Genomic DNA, 17,117 nt, shown 5'->3' with positions numbered 1-17,117 from the left:
TCTTTCCTTCTCACCCACTTCTGTAACACATCATAATGGAAATACTCCAGGAAAGAGGTTCAATGACTGAAGGAAATAACAGTGACTATCATCTTCCTACTGCATTGGGTGACTTCACTAGTTTTTTTGCATATATTACCTGTCTCTTTGTGTCACACATGCCTTAGTTCCCTTTCAGCAGATACCTGGAACTATGAAATGCTTCTCTGAATGCTGAAATTCAGGGCAGGGAAGAAAGTGGCATTGGAATGCTTTTAAATAATCACAGCTACAGAGGCCACACACATATTGGCATATGCATGGGCCTTGTATCCTGCATGCATAAAACTAAAGGAAAAATACGGGCTTCTGCAATATAAATAAAACAGATGATTTAAAAATAACTCGAGTTCAAATCTATCCAGCACACTACTACTAAGCAAACATCAGGAGGCAGTCAAACAGAGAATGATTTTCTGACAATTAAGCAAGAACAATAGCAAATATTCCATTTGCAACAAGAATCTGGGTTTTGTTTTCACAGAAACAGTGGGGATTTCTTCAATAGTGACTTCAATTAACTTCTGCTTCCCCCCGACTGACAAAAGGCTTAATGGGCCCAAAACCATGGCTTCTTTTCCCCAACAATTTCAGAGTGAAAAACCAGCTTATTACATCTTCTCTGAGAAAGTTTCAATTACATTTATTACACTTGCCTACTGTACTGCAGGCATTCCCAGAGAGCTAAAAACCTAAAAACCAAAACCACAACACAGATAAATAAATCCCAGTAAAACTGGTCAGTAGCCTCCAAAAATACAAAACCCCTTAAACATTAAAAAAATTATTAAAATTAATAGGTCTGTTTTGTGGTTGCCACAAGGCAACCTGCTGATTCAGGGCAATGTCACCAACAGTATTCTTATCTGTAAAGGGTAAGAATCAATTGTTTGACAGAAACAAAGGAGAGCTCAACAGGAAATCAACCAGCTTGGGACAGATGGTCACTGAATCAAGTTTCACCCCTCCCCTCTCCAAAAATAGGCTTAAGAGGCATTTTCTGTTACCAAGCAACAGCCCAAAGGAAGGCATAAATCTTTTCCTACGTGTTATTCCCCTCCTCCCCGACACACATACATTTCAATCTACTAGGGCGGTATGTTTGTGGGTTTGTTTATTTTCCACATATCAGGTAGGAGGGTTTATTCTGTGCAAGGACAACGCCTTTCTGCATGCTCACTAGCCATGATTCCTTTTTTTGAGGCAAGAAGGGGGTTAACTGTATCCATGCTATAAGAACTACCATGAAGACGGGTTACAAGCAGGGATCCAATGCTAGTTAGTAACCCCTCCTTGCTCTGCCAAGGTGACCTGAGAAATTGCTCCCTAAAGAGGGGAGTTCCTAATCACTATTTTATATAAAACAAAGATGACCCTCATCACATCCTGACAAAAGGTCACCACCTTTTTTTTTTTAATTCATCAGAAAACCTTGTACCTGCTTTAACCCATGAAAATCCTTAAAATTTAATTCCCAAAAAAAACCACCATGATATCTTTAATACAACACACAGCGCAGCAGGCTTTTAAATAATTTGAATTTCAGGAGCATTAATTCCATAGTACATCAAACATCCTAAGTGAGAACTGGGGTGTGGGATGAGTAGGAAAGGATAATCAACATTTACTATTCTGGTGAGCCAGTGGAGGAAAGAAGGGCTGGAGTGGGGGGTGGGATGGAGGGGAGAAAGAGACCCGAAGAGGCTGTTTGCAGAGATCAGGGAGCAGGGGGAGGGGAGCAGAGCCCGGGGGTGAAGGACAGCGCCTCTGAAATTCAGATTAGCATCCAGGGAACAAACTGGTTTGTTTGACCCCCCCACTCCATCATACAAACTGGGAACAGATCGGCAGCCAGCAAAAAATAGATGAGAGTTAAATTTAGCCACACAAAGCGTAATCTGTGATAAATTAAAAAAAAAAAAAAAAAAAGGTTTACGGTTACAACCCTCACAGAAATTAATTAAATGGGGAAGAAAAAGTCTCACTTCAGCAACAAACTGGGTAATCATCCTTTAAAAGCAGAGCCGGGATTACTGCTGACACATACTTAGACTACTAAAACATATGGCCAATAAAAAAAAAAAAGAAAAAAAAGGGGGGTGGGGGGAAGGGAAAGGTTGTGACAGCATGTGGTCTGCAAGAGCTTTATTTACTCCCTCCTCAAGTACTGCTTGCTTTAGCCAGCTGAAGACCTTCTGCAAGACACAGCCTATTTTCACTGGGTGTTTCATGTACTCCTTTGACACCAGTGCAGATACTGGTTGTCACCACTATGGTGGGTAAACACGGCCATGGGCTGCTTCCCTGACCAAAGGCCTTGGACTTTTGAATCCATTTCACCATAAAGTCACCTCAGTGGAGACGCCGCCCCAGCTTTCTGCACATGGCAAACAGTTTTCACAGGCAAACCAGAGACTGTGATGTCTAAATTCAATTAATTAAAATTAAGTTAATTGAAATTAAACAGAAGGTTTGAACACAAAAGCCAAATAGCTGCTTGTACGTGTGCCAAGAACACCATTTGTTCTTTGAGGTCTAAAGCTTTCTGACAGGAGCATGAAGCTTAGCAGCCCAAGGACCTGAGCAGGGGACTTGAACTAAGGGCCCTCCAGCCTCAGCCATAAAAAACCTTAACAGCAAATCATTATTATCCTATAGTGCTTCAAAAACTCCCAGGCCAAGAACACATATTTGGTTTAGAGAGAGGGAACCTGAGGCATGTAGAAGCCATGTGCCATCTCTCAGTGGCAGAATTTGGAAATAAACTGGATCTTCCGCAGACCCAATCCACATTGCAATATCACCCTGAGTGTGCATGTGAAAGCAAGCAAGTTGTTATTTATGTAAATTCATGGGCAACATCAACATTTTTACAGCTGGTTTTTTTTTGGCCTCTTCACAGCTTAACAAGAGACCTGTAGGTTAAATCCAATTCTTTACCAAAACTAGTCTCTCCAATCAGGCAGGCAATGATAGTCATCCCAGAGTTGTTCAGGAATGGATACACTTATTTTTCTAACACATTCAGAATTTGGCTAAATAAGACATAAACCTATAACCCTTCTCTAATGCAAGTTAGTAATTTCTCTATAGATATTAAATTAATTATGGACTGCAAGGGTTTTGTTTCTTTTGTGCATCAGTGTAAATAGTGCTAAATGTACCAGGGTAGTAAAAGCTCCATATTCTTTACCTTCTAATACACAGATCATCATCTGTGAGTAAAACATACATTAGAGCTTTGCACAGGCATTTATTTTAGTTTTAAAAGAGGTGTTTTCCTTTATATTAAATATATGTACTTTAGACCACTCTGCCATGGTAAGAGAGAGGGAACCACCTAAGAGGGGAAAGCAAGGTTGTTTTCTTTTTCCCTCTTAAGTAAATCATCATGCTTTTTCTTCAGTGACCAAAGAAATTTCCATATTCCCTGGCCAAGGTGATATTTCCATACACATTGCATGTTTTTTGGTTGAAATGTAAAATGACACAAGCTCACCTTAAATCTCTTTCAATAATTTTATGATTCTATGAAATGAGGTCTGAGGAAACTGCCTTCTAGTGTCCTTTCCTTAGAAAAATCACAACAGTTTTTCTTTGAATTCTCCATCTCTCAAACTGCTGGTTTAGAACTCTAGGTCTTCTAACACAGTTTATTATAATAATTAGTTTAACTTGACTCTTTACCTTGAACTGAGCCATTCAACAGCAAAATAAAGTTTGTATATGAGAATGATCCAAACAAGTCCCCTTTTCTGCCATAAAATATAATAGCAATAAGCAGTGTTCAGAAGATAAGAGCATTCCTCAGTCTTATTAAAATCATAATAGCACTACTTTTCAATAAAGGATGGGCAGAAGAATAGAACAGTAAAGAACAGTGATCATCAGTTAAAAGCTCTGTTAAGTAAAAATAACTTCATCCATAGAAACGAGAAACAATTACAAAAGGATAACCTACAGGGATAGGTAAGCCAGTGAAAAACTGCAAGTACATAATCGCAAGCCTCATTTCCAAAACAAAGAACATCAGAAACTGAGTATTATCCTTCATGTGGCTATATGGTGGCATTGCATTTAACTATTTACTCCCCAGGCTGACATCAAAGTGTTAAAAGGGAACATTTCGCTTAAAACAATTTTCTGCTTATATATTTAGTTTGGGGCTATTTTTCCTGGCACACATAATGACAGAATGGACACAAGATTCACCCGTGCATTCTCTTATCTCTGCATGCTGGCTGAAAGGAGCACAGTTTATGTAATTTATTCCTGATCAGAAAGGCAGTGTGACAACACAGAGAATAGACCACATTTTCAACAAGCATTTCCTAATGAGAAATTTATCAGTCTCTCTCAGCATGAACTGCACTTTAGAACAGGGAGGACAGAATTGTTTCAATTAATTCATCCTGAGGCCAGCCTCCTTCCAGGCATATGGCCTCAAAATGCACTTGCTTCTGTCTTCGGGACAATGAATCATAAAACAGTTCTGCTTTCTGGCTCTTGTTAACTTGCCAGTCAGCTTCTTCTTGAGATGGAATTTCTCAAAGAAAATTCAATCTGCAGTTGCAAATTTCGAGCTCTCACCCCTCCACTCTCCTTGCTATGTTTTTTTACAAAACCTTAATCACTCCCTGTTTATTCAGATAATCATTTGAAGCAGGAAAAGGTATTTTATCATCCAGCCTCCATTCCTCTTTTTATAATTGCAACAAAAAAAAGCACAACCCCCTTCTTTCCACACTTGGCCAGTTTTCCTCTACATATGGAGTGTGTTCAGCTAGAATATGTCAAGGAGAAACTGCAACCCACATACTGAATCATCACATAAGAATCAATATGTCCAGAAAAATAAAACATATGGACACACATACAACTCAACAGAAAGATGCTGGAGGGCACATCATTGAAAACTGCAGTTCCCAAATCTCACTAATTAACAAAATAAGTAGTAGAAGTGATTGACTGAAATAACAAGTCTCTCTTTTTTATGCGTGCATTATTTTGGCCCTGAAAAAGGTTTAAAATTAATACTCCTGGGCTTATTCCAAGTTTCCTTAGAGTAAAACATTCAATTACGAACGTGAATCTAGACAGACTTGTTTTTAGACAATGCAACAATGTCAATCCATTAGGTATCATTATTATCCTTTGATGCTCAATCTTCCATCTCAGACAGGCCAAACAACCTCTTAGGAAATCACTCAAGCTTTGCAGCCTTCCTATTAACACATGCCCAGCGATGCCTCAATCACCAGACCATTCCTGTTGCCATCCACCCAGGCGACAAGACCAGCAGAGAGCTGCCAGCAGCAGAACTCATGGAGTCTCTCCATCAATGTGTGTGTGTGACTGCATGTGCAACCAGCATCTGCAACACTGGATGTGCAACCAGCACACATTTCTGATCATATACAGAAAGCACATCGGGCACAGAGCAGAAAAATGGCCAGAAAGAAGAAAAGTGGAAAGCAGGTTGCCAAAACAGTTCAGGCTGTCTGTAGCCTGGTTCCTTGAGTATTTTTGCAAAGGCCCTGGGCCAGATGAATTGTTTCTGGAAGCTGTATCTTAACAATAGGTAATACTGCCAAGTTTTATGGGTTTTGTACTACACCGTTTTATAACAAACCACAGAACTCTGAAGGTCAACCAGTCCAAACTCACTCTCTTGGCAGGGCCATATTGGAAATCCCATTAAAACAACACATATTATGATGTATTTTGGTTCATGGCTGATCTGCATTGATAGTTCTGACTTATTATCCTGTCAAATCTGTGAGATTCTCAGTGATTCTCAGCTGGAGTACAATGAACCAAGGACTGAAGGTCTGTTTCTTAAAAATAAAAAGCCCAAGGTACAAGCCAGCTTTTGTTAAAGGAAATTAAATATTTTATTAATGCAAATGCTTCATCTGTTTCCCAACATGCAGTTTTTGCAATTTAGACAAACTGTTAGTGACCTATAAAGTAAAGATCCAGTCGTGTCAAGGTTATACACTGAGGTTCATGCTGTTCTTGTTTATACAGTGAATCAGAATAGAGAACAGTATCAGTAAAGTATCAGTATAGTCTGAGATAAGAAGCACCAAAACTACCCAGCATCTGTTGCATTCCTCTGTCTTTTTCAGCCCTAAACCCCTGAACTGCATGTTTATTGAATTCAAAGTTGAGCCCATTTTCACAGGAAGATTCAATTTAAAAGCATCTGGAAGAACACTGTTTTTTACTGAAACTAAGTCCCAGATCCAATTCTCATTTATTACACTGCTGGGACCGCATCCTTTAAACATGGTAATCAAAAGCAAACATGTTTTTTTGCTTTCAAACAGACATCAAAGCAACAATGTTAGGATGAATTTTCAACTGTTCTAAGTCTACAGGTTATACAGATCTGCCTTTTCCAGCAGGAGGGACTCTGGCAACACACATGCAACTTCACAAGTTCAACTTGGCAGTTAATCTGTCTGGCTTTAGCACATAATCAGAAATGGATTTACTACAGTGACAGCAAATGGAGCTGAAAACCTACACTGTGCTATGTAGGGGAGTGCTTAACTCCTATTGCAAGCATGGCCTCCCTCCTTCTACACCAAATCCATGTGACAACTGGAATCTCCCCAAAGCCCAGCTTGACAGAAAGCCAGTCAGCTGTGCTGCAGATGAAAACTGAGCATCTATCTGCACAGACACCAGACACAAGACCTCTCTTAATAAAACAGCCAAGCTGGACAGTCAACAAGCAACACTGTTCATTATGATAGCTGAGAGCAGCCAGAAGAATCCTTTTTTCCCCCTTCCTTCTCAGGCTTTTCTGCCACAAGGTCACATCTGCTGTTTAAAATTACATTGGGTTGTTGTTTTTCTGTGGTGGTGGCCTTTGTTTAAAAGCTTCCAAGGCATACTGTTTTGAATAACATTACTAGTGGCACATCTACTACCCACTAAGAACTTCTGGTCTCTAAAGGAAAACTGTCAACAACACAAAAAACCAGTATAAATAATCTCAGCCAGTCAATCATTTAAAAAAAGAATCTTCTTTAAAGACCTATTAATGAATTGGACCCGTATGATATTAGACCTCAGCATTTCTAATTCCTGTCTTCTTCTCTTTAATATATATATATATATATATATATATATATGTACATCCACAAACATACACAATATTCTCTCTAGCTTTGAGTACTCTGGAGAAGGCAACTCCTATGTATTTTCCATGCAGCACTCAAAACATTTTCAGATGTATAGTGAGAAGGAAGAGTATTACTAAGTTAATGCAGCAAAACAGAACATAAAAACCTGCATGTTTAGATGCCCTGTCATTTCATAGCTCTTGACACAAAAGTTTGTGACTGCTAACGTTTTAATCTTCGTGCCCTTGAAATCCAGCTCACCTTCCACATCTGCTATAATCATGATTGTTATTTCACCTTCTGCCTCCAAGTCCACAGTCTGGCAGACAAGTTGTCTTCATCCTTCTCAAAAGGCTTGGAAATTGAGTGCTGATTACTCTACTGAAAAAAATATGGCAGGCACTAACTGTCAAAATTTACAAAAACTGCTGCAAAAGGGACTCTGAGGATATGCATATTTTTCACTCTGGACTTCTGCTTTGAAGCTTTGAATATCCCATTCAGTGTGCCTCTGGCATGCCTGTAGGCATTAAAGTGTTCTTGAATGGCTTTGCCTTTCCCTTCTCCTCTACATTTTCTTCATAACTGCTCTTCTGTGGGGTGGTACTGATCACTTGGCTAATCCACCTAATTTCTAATTGTTCTCACAACCAGAAATTTCCCTCTAAGAGGTTAAGATTCAAAAGAGTAACAACAGTATCTTAAAAACTTATCTATACATATTAATTTTTGAAAGCAATTTTTACAAGAATGGGAAACCACCATGTTCTTAAATGTCACATACAACACGACTGGCAGGAAGCTGTTTCCCACTTCTTGATTCAGTGCATTGTAGCTGTAAAAAATCAAGACCTATTTCACAGTCTTCCCAAAGGAATCACCTAATTGCACTGAGAATTTGATTCTGCATAAGTGGTTTAAAGAAATTACAAGATTAAGCTTTCTTTATTAAACAGCTGTTCTCCAAGTGCACTGAAAGTGTAAAAGAGCAGGAGAATAAAGCCATCTAATTCTGCAAGGCAACACAGAGTTTGGGAGACTTCCTGAGAAGCCACAGAGAGATGGTCAGCGAGGCAGGAACAAAAGCAGTAAAAGTAGATGGCTTGCTCTGCTGAATGGCAAAACTGAGATGCAGTCGTACACTGTGAAACACATCATCACCAAGGAGATAAGTAAGAAGAGAACTAATAGCAGTGAAGTACTGTACCAGCAGGAAAAGGACACGGAGCTCAGGACAGGGAACACAGCACTTGGCTCTGCAAATCCCAAACCAAGCCATCAAGACACAGTTTTGTCACACAGGCTCTTCATTCTGAGTGTGGGCAGGCAACAGTAATATTTATAAAATGTTGCTGTGAACACCTCTGTTTCACCAGTGATTCCAGGGTGAAGAGGCAGCTGCCCAGAGTCCTTACAGCACCAGAGGCAGCTGCTCAGCTATCTGCATTTGCTGCTCTTTACCACTACACTATCTCTCTGAAGTGGGTGTGATGGAGAAAGAGCTTGGATCTCACTAAGCCCAGAGCTTGGATCTCACTGTGCCACACTTCACTTTTTTTTTAATAAGTGATCATTTCCTCTTCACTAGGAAGACTGTGGAGGATCAGGCTCTCAGCAATTTCCAAACACTCCTCTAATTACACAATTACTCCTGAGTGATAACATCACAAGGGACCATACAACTCAGGGTATACACAAGTCTCCCTGAGCACTGGCATTACAATTGCATATGACCACCTCTATCTTAAAGATCAGCTGGAAATAATGCTGGGGAGGGGGGAGGGGAGGTGGCATAAGGGAATTCTACCAAATTAAAAGCATAATTTAACTATCACACTCCCAGAAAAATTGTGCTTAGGTTTCCTTATGCCTACAGACCTGGGAGTCTACAAGAAAGCAAGTTTTGAAGTTGGAGGTAGCATTATAAAAGAAAGGGGAGGGACAAATCATAGCTCTCAAATATGCAGAATTCTAGAGGTAAAATGTTTCATATGCACACTAATTCTTTATGAAGCCAAATTTAAATTTATTATGGCTCTAGAGAAAGACAGCAGCATAAACAGAGCCTTTCAAAAAAGGCTACTGATTTCCCTGAAATTTTGGTGCTGTGCACTCCATTCAACAGAGAAATTGGTGCTGCAGAGGGAGGTGCAGCAGAATTTGGTGCAAAAGGACAGGAGTACCAAGAAAATGTTCAGCAGCTTGAAATAACCATCCAAAGAAGCTTCACACCGTAAGTTCTAGGGAAATATTATCACTTTTGGTGACACACACAGATGAATCTTCATTTTAAAAAGGAAGGCTATTAATGGAGTGTGTTTCAGACCACTGTTACATTCAGTAACTAACTTTGTCACTTGCCTCAAAGTACCCTGATCAAATCACACCAAGGGTCTTGAAAAGAGGTAATTGCAAACAGTGGTGGAGATAGGAGACAGAACAAGAGGATCTTTGCACAGCATTTCACAAAACTGGTCACTCCAGGCTTGTTCATGGAACCAGTACAACAGATGTCTGGTAATCTCTTAAGTAACAGTATCTTAGGTCTGCCCACACTGTTTTCTGTGCACAGCTCCAGCAGTTTGAAAAACTACCTCAAAATAACCTCTCTAAAACCTTACATGACCAATATTAATCATATCTTGTCATACTGACTCGGGCTGCTCCCTACATTCTTACTCTTCTAGTGATTTTATGTCACAACATATAGTTCTTCCTATCTTTTCTATTTAATATAAATATAAAAAAAAAATTAAATCCAAATTAACCAAAGCACTTGACAGTACATGATGCAATATTTTCAGCTCAAGTATATGGAGATTTTTCACTAAACATCTGAGGTGCCATGGAACTTAAAATGCTAACTCAATGAGAATAACATTAAATAAATTTCAATGAAAGTAGTAATTTACACAATTCTCTATGGTCTGTCATGTCCCGAAAGGATTTCACAGAAATTGTGACATTATTGTGCAACAGAATAAGACAACAGAAACCAGCTCACCAGGCTTCGGCAGTCATCCAAATACCAAACCTAATTACATTTTAGAATCACAGAATCATAGAATGATTTAGGTCAAATAAGACCAATATGATCACCGAGTCCAAGTATCAACCCAGTGCTGCTGAGTTCACCACTAAACTGTGTCTCTAAATGCTATGACTACACTTCTTATAAATATCTCCAAGGCTGGTGATTCAGCAACTTCCCTGGGCAGGCTGCTACAATGCTGGACAAACCTTTCCATGCAGAATTTATGTGGAGGTTGAGGCCATTTCCTCTTATCCTATCCCCTGTTACCTGGCAGAAGAGATCAATACCCATCTAGCAAGGTGGTCCCCTCTGGGCCTCTTTTTCTCCAGGCTAAGCAATCCTGCCTCCCTCAGCTGCTCCTCATAGGACTTGTGTTTCAGAACCATCATCAGCTCTGCTGCCCTTCTCTGGACATGCTCCAGCACCTCAACACCCTTCCTAAACTGAGGAGCCCAAACCAGAACACAGGATTAAAGGTGCAGCCTCATCCAGTGCTGAATACAGAGAGACAACCACTGCCCTGGTCCTGCTGGCCACAGTATGACACAGGCCAGGATGCCACTGGCCTTCTTGGCCACCTGGGCACACTCTGGCTCACGTTCAGCAGGCTGTCAGCCAATACCCCTGAGTCCTTTTCTACCGGGTACATTTCCTGCCACTCTTCCCAAGGCTGTGGTGTTGCACGGGGTTATCATGACCCAAGAGCAGGACTTGGCATTTTACCTCATTAAACCTCATACAGCTGGCCTTGGCCCATCAATCCAGCCTATAATTTGTGTAAGAGCTCCATACTTCTGTTTGATACTTCCAAGCCAAGAACAACAGTGTACGAAATTTGGCTGTCCCCACTGTGAATAAACACTGCTCCAAATTTCTGTCATCTACATTCCTCCAACAGATATCCTGTGTTTTTCACTTCCAGATTATAAAAACCCTAATGATTCTGTTTAATTATTAAGAGCCTAATGCTACTGGATAGTTCACCAACACATGCACCTTGAAAGAATGGCTCCTTGATTTGAGATCATCTTCACTACCTACCTACAAATTCAAATCCATTAACAGGGGCTATAGAAGCTTGCTCAGAGTTGCAGATAAGCTTTTGCAATGACTTGCTGATGGTTTATTCACTAGGTCTCTCCTTATTATGTGAGGATATCTTCAGAGTTTTTAGAAACAAGATGTCCTTGGGTTATACAAGACATAAAATTTGTCCATGAATGTATCTCCACAAAGAATACAATATGAAACAAAATGATCAGGTCTGGAATTTTTAAAAAATAAAACCTGAAACTACATTAGGGAAAAGCATTTTGAACATACGTAAATGTTCAAAATGCTTTTGCCTAATGTAAGTGTACACATGCTTGTAAGTATTCTCACAAGCAATACTTTTCTTAACATATTAAGGAAAGTAATGACAAGACAGGATTTGAGGAAAGTCAGCAATTCTGAAAAAAAACCAACAACACATTAATTGTAAAAGTTTAGTGTTGTTTTATGAGTGCTGCTGTAATCTGTTTCAGGATATTACAGATCTCTTAATTGCTCACTATATCTAATGAACTCCGGTTCACAGGACTAATTCTGTAAAAGACATGATTGTCAGAATGTCAAGGCTTATTACTGCTTCATTTGTTGGTTTTCCCAACAGTTCCTCTGCTCACAATTATGTTTTAGAAACAAAAGAAAATGCATCTTTTGCATTACATGCAAGAAGAAATGATTATGCAAGAACAGGCAAAGAATATACATCTCAATGAGGCTGTTCTTCCAAGGTGTAAAGTATCTGAAATGCTTTTTTACATTATTGATTTCACAATCCTTTTTTGGCAAGAGTCAAGATGTGATGCCTTAATATCATGTCCAAGCTCCATGTTTTGTTAATTACGTCCTACCTAGCTAAATGCCCCCCATAGTTTCAATTAGACATGGTATTCTTCCTCACTTCCCGTCTTGATTATTGTGCACTGTTGCTAAGCGCTAGTTAACAGTTGCCACATTTACCCGAAGTTGGCTACGTTTCAGTGGTCATTCAAAGAATTAAATACAAAACATATGGTACAGAACCGTAGAAAGCAAAAAAAGCACTTTTAAAAGCCACGTGCTTAATATAAAAGGTACTACAAAACTGGTTACGCCACTGAGAGTAAAATCCTTACAGTCCTATGCCCACTCCAAATTTCCTAGAAGCACTGAAAATTAGAGTGAAAAGCATTCAATCTTTTTTTTTCAGCTTTCACTAAAAGGTTTCCTGGAATATATTTTTGACATTATACTGAGTCTAATTTTACACTGAATAAACAGCCCAGCATTCATAGTGTGACTGGTTTCAAGGTACAGACATTTTTCCTTAAAAAAAAAAGCCTAATTTTCTATATCCCATAGTAACTAATTAGAGTCTCCTAAATTTGACTCCAGATTTTCTTTACATTGTATCTGCAAAATACTTGGGACATGACTTGTTGAACTGCCAAATACCAATGCCAGTAGCTATGTGTTTCGGAAGACCTTGAACCAAATGTGCTTATTTTGAATTCTAGACAAACTTTTCACACAGTCAGATCACCCCTCCTTTCATCTGTGATGTCCTCATGCCATTTTAAGAAACTTCACATAATTTAATTTTTTTTTTCCTGTTGAACAACTTGGAAAAAAATTGTTTTGCACAAACACTACTAACAGTAAGTAGAAATAAACACTGTATTTTTTATCTGTATTTATGGATGTTGAATTAAACCTTCAGGGCTCAGAACCGAATCATTTAAACAGGCAGGCACATATTGAGCATTATTCATTGACTTTCTGGAGCATTTTGTTGGGAATACTTGAGAATATGTGAGAAAAGTATGCATATGTACAAAATTCACCAATGTTAAAAATTACAAATAACTAAATATTTCTCAACAGCTCTGAGAATACTCACACAATCCCTATTCCTTTGCAAAGAGGTATTTAACAAGCTAATCCTCCAGCTTCGTAAGTGCTTTTGTTGTACTCACAAGCAAATTCAACAGGATAATGTTTAAAATCTGTAAAGATTTTTTTTAATCCACTAGCACATATGTAATAAGTTTTTCAATCAAAATAAGACCCATCCTTGTTTCTCTTTAGAGGGCATAACCCTTCATAAAAACCAAACTTAGGCATGCCTTACAGTATTTAAAAGTGCTGAAAGCTTTACCTGTCTCAGAAGCAACATATATAACAGTACCTGAAACTGAACTATGCACCTATTTGCTTCACCTCTCAAACAAGAGTAACAATTGTAAAAATAAATTAAATAAAATAAAGCTCTGGTAATTCCTAGTCAAGCAATAAGACACAACACTTTCTTCTCAGCAGCCTTTTTATTTCCATCTTTTAAAAAGCTCTCAGTAGCAAGGTATCAATGAAGTATGAAGAATATGAAGTATTATTTCAATAATACCTAAAGTATCATTCATTGGAAAAGAATGAAGAGGCACCAATTCAAAGAAAGGCAAATGGAATAATGTAAAAAAAGGTCGTATGTTGAGCCTATTCAAAGCAAACATGCTGACAAGCAGCAGACATGGGAAATATTTTTCCACGGGGGTAACTGAAAGAGTCTCCCGCACTTCAAACACATCTAACTATTGATAATTCCTAAATTTCAGAATACGGATAAACATTTGCAGGCTTGGGGCCTAAACAAACAGCAACGCTTGGCCCACCCGCTGAGCTGGCCGAAATCCTGTGGTGTACACAAAGTTTTCATCTTTCGGGGGTTTCGGGGAGCGCCGGGAGCGAAGGGCCGGACCCGGCGGTACCTAAAGGCCCCTGGATACATCTGTCAGCTGCCGCTGGGAGCCGCCGCCGCCTTCATCCCAGCCGCCTTTCCCCCGTTCTACCCGTACTTCCCAACAGCAAAGGAGCCGTGTGGGTCAGCTGCCCCGCGGTGGAAGCTTCACGGACGGGCCGCCGGGGGCACGGGCCGCCACCGCGCGTCGGGGCCGCCGCGTCTCCCGGGGACACCGCCGTGCCCCCGCCACAGCGACAGCCCCTCACCCCGCGCGGGGGGCCGGCGCCCGTCCTCCCCTCCCTCCTCAAACCCGGCTTGCACACGTCCAGAAGCGCCCCCAAACGCGCCCGTCCCGCGGGCCACCCACGGCCGGCGCTCCCCGCCCCGGGCGCACCTCCCGCGGCCGCGGAGGGCGAGGCGGCCGAGCGCCCTCTGCCGGCGGCCGCCCGCCTGGCAGCGCGGCGCGGGGGCGCGCTCACCGCCCGCCCGCTCCCCGGCCGAGCCACCTGCACCCCCGCGCCCGCCCCGTCCCGAGGCTCGGCTGCCCGCCGCCCGCCCGGCCTCAGCGGCCGCTTTGCTCCCGCAGCCCCCCGGCCGAGCTGCTCCCACCCCCGCCCGGCCCCATCCGCTCGGGTTATTCCCCCCGCCCCGATGCACGACGCCGGTAACAAAGGGCTGGAGCCCACCCAGGGGCGGGCGCCCGCAGCCCGCGGGTGACACGGGTGCTGCCGCCGCGCCGCTGGCAGCCCGCAGCTCTCCGCCGCCGCCCCCGGGGCTGCCCGCGCTCCGCGGGGTGACAGTGCCGGGCGCGACTCCGCCAGCGGAGATGCCGCCGCCGCCCCATCCCGCTACCTTTGGGCCCTCCCAGAAACCGGCGAGAAAGCGAAGCAAAGCCCCGTGCCGCTCCCTTACCTTGCTGGGCAGAGAGAGAAAAAGTTGAAGCACTCTCCTTCTACACCTCCCTCACTTTTTTGTTTAAATTTAAATATTTGTAATTTTGGGGGTTTGGTTTTGCCTTTTAAATTTCCCCCTCCCTCCCCTCACGCCGAGCACTGCGCTCAGGCAGTCCCTCCCGGCGCCCTCGGTGCCACCGTCTCTCCCTCTCTCTCTCTCCCTCCCTCCGGGTCTCGGTCTCTCGGTCTCTCTCGCTCTCTCTCTCTCGGCGAGAGGAGGGGAGGGGAGGCGAGGGGAGGAGAATGGGGCGGACCCGCAGGTGCCGCCCCTCCTGCTCTGTCAGCCGGAGGAGAGGGGTCGGGGGGCGGCGGGCGCGGGAGCGAGCGGTGCCCGCGGGAGTGCCGCGCTCAGGTGCGGGGGTGTCCGGCGGCAGCACCCGTGTCACGGCGGGGCTGGGGAGGGGTGCCAGCGGCGTGTCAGGGACCGAGGGGATGGAACGGGAGCTAGTGTGGGCATGAGTTAGGGGAGGAGGCAGGTGAGGCTCGGGACGTAGCGGCAGAGACTCGGTGAGGACGGAGCGAACTAGGGTGCTTCCAGTCTGTGAGGGAAAGAGCACTGAGGGGAGCCAAGCTAGGAAACGTCAAAACCCTGTCGGATATTCAGCGTGGCTCGGTGGCCGGTAGGGCAGAGGATGGCACTGGGAGTGTCCTCTGCCCTGTGGGAGATGGCCCTGCACTGCACGCTGGTCAGAGCTGTGGGCAGAGCTGAAATTTCGGCGGGAGGTTGTGTTCGGGTTTAGTTGGCAATGGAGCTGGTCCAGAGGTGCTGAAGTAGAAGCTGAAGGGATTTAGCATGCTAGGAGGTTGCTGGAGGCAAACAGTAGAAGGGCAGTCTGCGTATATTTGTGTCTGGAGAGATTGGAAACAGAAGGATCTGGAACATTTAATTAGATCTGTAAATTGTGTCCAAGTGGATGGGGAAGAAGCAGGTTTGGATTCTTGGTATGTACAAAGATGAAGGTCTGACATAGCAGGAGCATGGGAAGGAGACTAGAAATATAGCCAGGTGCTCTGAGGGTAAATATCCATTGAACTGGGGAAAAAATTATTTTGCATTTCCTTCCTTCTGCCTTGGATGGATTAAGCAAGTGTATGAACCATGTCCCTTTTTGCTTTTCACAGGACGTATTTCTTGAGAGCTTTTCAAAAAGTCTTTCTCATCTCTTGGGACCATAGGGCTCAATCCCATGCTATGATAAAAATGTTTTATCTTTCTGCTTCAACACCTGAGAAAAAAATGTACGGTGACAAAAAAGTGGTAGTGTTTGTTCATTTTCTTTGACAGGAACCTGCTGCAGTGTGACATAGAGAAAAAGAAGTCCAGTACTTTTCTCACATCCTTTTCTTTTGTACTTGCTGGTTAAAACACTAAGTTCCAGCATCCTTCCCATCAAAAAGTGGGAGGGAAAAGAACTGTCCATACCCATTGGAGAAAGTAGAGGTGGCACAGCAACAGCGTGGCACTGCAAAAATGCTGCTTGGTCCAGAAATGAGAACAACTCATTTCTGGCAGGAAATGAATGTGAGGAAGTTCTGGAACTCATGGCTATAGCCAAGGCAGAAAAAGGCTAGATTCATTTAATGCTCAAAACCAAGGCACCTCCCAAATAAAGCTTTGCAACTGGGTTGTTCACTGGTTGGCTACTTTGATTCTGATTTCATGCAAATTTTATGTGAATAGCTACATCAATTGTTTTTGAGAGGGCTATTCATATGCTTGAATTGCTTAAAGCTGGGCTTCAAATGGATTACCTGAAAGACAAGCTACCTCCATTAGCTTAAATATCTTGGTATCTCTGCATTTATAAGGTTGCTAATAATATGACCCTTAACTACAGGTAGCTAAGAATTTAGTTGAATCAGAGATTAAGAGAGTTTACCAAAGCAGGTCGGGCTTCAGGATCAAACTTTTGTCACTTTGCCAGTTCTAAGAGGTACATTTTTATGCTGTGTATGTCAATTCTGCTGTTGATATTGCACACAAATATAATGGAATTAAGTAATGTCAGTGTCAGTCCTTTTGAGATAATGTTGCCATGTGGCTCTGGACACATTTAGATAGTAACTATTGTTGTTATTAAAGGTTTGTGAGAGATTTGAAAGCATATCAAGGTGCCTGTATAATACTGTGCTATAGCTTGTAATAACTCTAACTCAGATTACTTAATTATACCTAAATTGATCCCAGTAAT

General features: G+C 42.3%; 1 protein-coding gene across 4 annotated transcripts in view; it reads right to left on the bottom strand.

Moving 5' to 3' along the window:
• Nucleotides 1–15,066, bottom strand: part of GREB1L (GREB1 like retinoic acid receptor coactivator) — a 132,223-nt gene extending 117,157 nt beyond the window's left edge. For 3 of the 4 annotated variants that reach the window (XM_058019370.1, XM_058019359.1, XM_058019379.1), the window contains exon 1: nucleotides 14,885–15,066. The gene's annotated coding sequence lies outside the window, so the exon portion shown is untranslated. The remainder of the gene's footprint in view (nucleotides 1–14,884) is intronic. The other variant, XM_058019387.1, reaches the window with a different exon arrangement.
• Nucleotides 15,067–17,117: the final 2,051 nt, after the last annotated feature.

Source organism: Melospiza georgiana, chromosome 1 (genome assembly GCF_028018845.1).
Source record: "Melospiza georgiana isolate bMelGeo1 chromosome 1, bMelGeo1.pri, whole genome shotgun sequence".
Taxonomy (NCBI): Eukaryota; Metazoa; Chordata; class Aves; order Passeriformes; family Passerellidae; genus Melospiza; species Melospiza georgiana.
The sequence above is the reverse complement of the archived record's forward strand: the minus strand, read 5'-3'. Positions and strand labels throughout refer to the sequence as shown.